The sequence below is a fragment of the Montipora foliosa genome, chromosome 11, assembly GCF_036669935.1.
Source record: "Montipora foliosa isolate CH-2021 chromosome 11, ASM3666993v2, whole genome shotgun sequence".
Lineage (NCBI taxonomy): Eukaryota > Metazoa > Cnidaria > Anthozoa > Scleractinia > Acroporidae > Montipora > Montipora foliosa.
Window position 1 is genome coordinate 17,137,732 of NC_090879.1, and position 5,000 is coordinate 17,142,731.

General features: G+C 40.9%; 1 protein-coding gene across 1 annotated transcript in view; it reads left to right on the forward strand.

The window, feature by feature from the left end:
- The first annotated feature begins 4,538 nt into the window (after nucleotides 1–4,538).
- The window catches only part of LOC137975977 (holothin acyltransferase-like), a 7,823-nt gene continuing 7,361 nt past the window's right edge, over nucleotides 4,539–5,000 (forward strand). The window contains exon 1 of the mRNA XM_068823205.1: nucleotides 4,539–4,650. The gene's annotated coding sequence lies outside the window, so the exon portion shown is untranslated. The remainder of the gene's footprint in view (nucleotides 4,651–5,000) is intronic.

Genomic DNA, 5,000 nt, shown 5'->3' on the forward strand with positions numbered 1-5,000 from the left:
TTTGCATTTAGTTTTTGGAACTAACAACTGTTCTTTGTTTCTGAGATGGTAACGTCCTTCCGGCTTCACTCGTCTCAGATTTTCCAAATATGAGGGTGCTAGGCCATGAAGAACTTTGAAAACTAGCAGAGTGCTCTTAAAGATAACTCGATATTTTATCGGTAGCCAGTGAAGGTCTTTAAGCACTGGTGATATGTGATAGTACTTTGGTAAACGGCATATCAACCGAGCAGCTGCATTTAGAACCCTCTGTAGACGTTGTTGTTGGTATTGCGAGACATCATGCAGTAAGGCATTACAGTAGTCTAAATGGCAGGTCACGAGTGCATGCACCAGGGTCTTACAGGCCTCATCCGTCAAGCATTTTCTTATTTGTCGTAGGTTATAGAGACTGTAGAACGCTTTGCTACATATTTTCCCAATGTGATCGCTCATTTTCATGTGCTGGTCGAACCATACACCAAGATTTCGTACAGATGTTACGGGTTTAATGATAGCATCGCCGACTGTGACACTGTCCACACTAATCTTAGCCTATTGTTTGCGAGAACCGATGATCATAAATTCGGTTTTGGAGTCATTGATGAAAAGTAAAAAAAACAAAACTGCTTTTGTTTATTTGCAGAAAATCTGGCCGTTAGATTTTCTTTATAATTTGCATGTAACAAGCTTGTAACGATGCTCACAAGTTAACACTATTGGACTAATAATTTGACAGAGAGATCTTTAATCATCCCTGGTTGAAGGTTCACTGAAATATCTAGAATTTCCTCTTTTAAAGTTCAACTTTTTTTCAATACTCCAGTTACTTATTCCTTAAAGTAATTTTTATTTTTTGGGGGGCGAGGTGAGGTCTGGGCCGAACGTCCCGCTCACAAAATGGGAAGTGACGCATTGCCTGCCTCCCCTTCTCAGGTGTAGTGATCGCTGCGGGACCACTGTCTGGCTTGCCAGGCAGTAGGTCACTTGCATATGGCCTCTCCTACATTATTGTGTCCATAGCAGCACCTTCGCGCGGTACCCCTCGTTTCCACAGAGTCTGCTATGGGGGCGACCGAGTTCCCGGCGGTATATCTGGGCGGGCAGACTGGGCTCATAACCTTGGCAAGCAGCCAGTCTAAGAGAAGGACAACTCTGATTCCAAACTCAGGTAGATGGAGCTTGTAGCCTGTTAGGCAGTTCATCTAGGAGAAGGACAACTCTGATTTAAAACCTACAGCTTTGTGGTGGCCACAGCCGTCTTAGTCCGCTGAGCCACTGTGGAAGGATACGTAGCCTAAAGAGTGAGGTTGGTTTGCGCGCACGGATCTTCACTTTAAAACTACTAAGCGCAGGCGGTAAGGAAAGTCCTACAGCGATGGAGAAGGGGCGAACCGACAGGTGCTAGATGGCACTGGGAGTCGCAGTCCCAACTCTGCATGTAGGCGGCTCAGAAGTATGGGTCGCTTGTTGTTGACCTGAGACAACAACAACTTTCGGCAGCACCCTGAACGACCAAGCAGCCCTCTTTAGGGAAAGCGCTGCTTGCTCAAAATGGAGACGGACCTAGAAAAAGGTGGTTTAAAGGTTTAAACAACGCTTGGCTAGCCGCGGTCAACGGGCATATCTCTCAAGCGGTAAGAAAGAACAGAAAGAAGAAATCAGCTATGCTGAAGGTAGCGTGCTGGAACGTACACACAATGCAAGACTTCGAAGGTAACAACCGACCTCAGAGACGCACAGTCCTTGTAGCTAGGGAACTGGCTAGGCTCGACATTGGAGAGCGTTTTGTTCGAAGTTACCCAGAAAGAGGTTCGCATAAGAAGGAGCAATCCTCGTTCCCATAGCAATGTTACGTTTTTGAAGATAATGTTCTGAGTTGAATGTGAAGTTGTTCATGGTAAGGATCATGCGAATGAGATCGCAAATGGGCTCTGGAGGGATGCGTGGATTGGCGCGTTTTTGAAGGAAACTGTTATGTGGTATGTTGGTGTATAGTGATGTTACGTCAAGTGAGACAAGTATAGCGTTGTGAGGAAGTCTGTTGAGAGAAGCAAGTTTGTTGAGGAAATCAGTTGTTTCTTTGATATATGACGTTAAAGTGCAGACCAGTGGGGTGACTGTTAGAAGAGAATATAGGACGTCCGGGATTGTTAGCTTTATGAATTTTAGGTAGAATATAAAAGCGTCCGGAGGAGGTACTGTCTGTTTTTCTTGTCAATAAGTCCTTTGTCGAACATTCATCTTATTTATTGTGTAACTCGTTTTTGTATGGTGTCAGTCAGTCGTTATCTTGTCGTTCGTAAAAGGTGGGGTTGTTGCGTTGTCGGTAACATTCGTCCAGGTACCAAGTTTTATCCATTACTACAGTCGCCAAGCCTTTGTCAGCTGATTTGATAACAATGTCTTGTCTGTTGTCGAGTTTGCGTATTGCGTATTGCGTGTCGTTGGGCTGTTGGAACATTGTCAACGATGCGCCTCGGTTTGGTTGTAAGAAGATCATTTTTAATGGCTTGAAGGAATGCATAAAGAGCAGAATCTCTTGGATATATTGTCAGTAGTGCTGTCGTGAAAGAATTCAGTAATGCGCATACGTCTGGGAAATTCGTTGAAATCCGTGTTAAACCTTGCACCGGTTAATACGTCGAGGGTTATGGCAAAAAGTAAGCCCTTTAGCTAACAGTTGAGTTTCGTCGTTGGTGAGAGCGTGACATTAGAAAGATTGACCACATATGAGGAAGATTTGTTTTGTTAAGGCAGTTTTTGCGTGGTTTTGTGTTTTTGCGACGAGACCTTTTACACTTGGAAGTGTGGCTGATAGTATGAGGTGAAGATGTGTTATCTGTGGGTGTGGCTAAAGAAAGATGACCGTTGGAAATGCTTTTGCGTAAATGACGATTACAAGTAATTAAAGCACTCTATACTACTGTTCTTCTACTGTCCTTGTTTGGCATGATATTTGTGTTCGCTTTTATTTCTTGGACTCCAAATCATCGATAATAGATAAATATACATTTTAGTGCTTTTCTAAAGTCGTATTTAGTCTAGACTTAAACAGAAAAAGCAAAAAAATTAAAGTCTGTTAAAATCTCCGCGTGTGAAAAATACTGCGCATGTCATCGCATGACAGTTCCCCTTTAATCCGTGATTAAAACATTTTGGAACCGTTCATTTTCATAAATGGCGACCCCTTTTACATTCTTTTGTCTTTTTGTCAATTAGACCTACTGCCCTCATTTTGAAACAAAAATTCTTTTGAAATTTGCTCGTCGTAGCGAGGCTAGTACGGCTCTGAAGTTTGCCCAGTTTCAAACTTCATTCAACAACTTCCAACAAGTCGCAACAACACACAACAACATACAACATGGTGTGCAAACGCTCGCAACATGTTGTGCCCAACAATGCTGCGAGCGTTTGCACGGGCGTTAAGGCTTATTAGCCTTTACACAAAAGAATATTTTATTTGGCCGCCATTATGAAAGAGGTCTATATATATAACGCATCCTGTAAACGTTTCTCTCTTTTCCTTTCGTCATAACTGATCTATTCTTGAAGCATGCATATGTATAAGAAATTAGTTTTTTTCGTTTATTTGTGAGAGCAAATATGTCTTTCACGAGTAGAGTACCCTCGAGGGATAATGATGAATTGGTGCCTTAGAGTCTACAAAACGTAAAAGAGAACACTCAAGAAGTCGGGTTTATTTCGAGAGTTTACAACCTTTTTAATAATAATGAATAATAATGAACAATAATAATAGTAATTAGATCTTTTTCTTTTTTAAATGCAAACTAGGGTATATAAATGTTGGCATTTATAATTACGTTTCCTTTTGTACAGGGTGCTCGCCCGCCGGGGTGCCTCTGGGGTTTTCTTTAATAATGTTTATGCCTTACCTTCTGATCTAAAAACTGAATCTAATGTTAATGTTTTTAAGAATAAGATTACGTGTTGTATTCGATGCTGATGACGCTCGTACTTTCAAACTTGTCTCTCGTAAAAGTCGTAGGATTAATAAGTTAGTTAGATGTTCTTGTTGATTTTTCTTCTTAGAAATTACCAGCGTGTGGGGATTGGTGTAGGTAGTTTTTATGTTCATTGTGTTGGTTGGGTGGGTGATACACCTTGTAGGGGACTTAATGTTCTATTAATTGTGTTGTCAACTTGCCTTTGCTGGCAACTTGATAAAATAAATAAAATAAAATAAATGAAGAAATCTTTATTATGCTTTTGTCGGTGTACATTTTTTTCTTTTTTTTACAGTCTAGTAGGTTTGCAATTTATAATTAATTATATACAGCAGTAATAATGGGCAAGCAAGGAAGCTAAGTGAACCAGTTGGTTTTCTTGTTAGATTCCTGAACAATATAGGTTCTAAAAGGAAATGCAAAGAAGGAAGAACTTATTTACAAGAAGTATGTTTCTACATGAGTAGTATGGAAGTTTATTTTCTTAGGAAAAGTGGACACACTTGAGTCAGCAACTTTTGAACCGAAACGCACGTTTCTTTAAAAATCGGTGAACCCAACCAACCCCTTATAACCATCCCTGCAATGATTGCAGACCATATTGTTTAATACCGACGGAGGTCTTCAGTGGATTTGCAGATACTTTTAGATGGATTAACACGCAAACAATCTACTCCCAAACTCTGAGAGTTCGATACCGGAGGTAAGTTTTGTTTTGATTCTTATCGGGTGTGGTTGTATACGTACAGCACATCTGTTTCTCGAAAGTCCCGGAACATTTCGGGCGTGTTTCGGGTGACATAAAACGCGTTGATAGGTTTCTTTTCTCTGATAACGAAAACCTGTTAACAGATCAGCTTTTCAGGATAAGTGGATCGTAGTTTTTCAAATTGCTTTTCTGGCCCGAAAAGTTTACGGGACTTTCGAGAAACGGGCCCCTGGTCTTGTAATGCAAAGAACATAATAAGGCACGATACAAAATTTAGCATATATTCGTATTCGTGCGTTTTGGAATATGCTTATTTGGCTCCTGAGAGTTCGGTGTTAGGACTA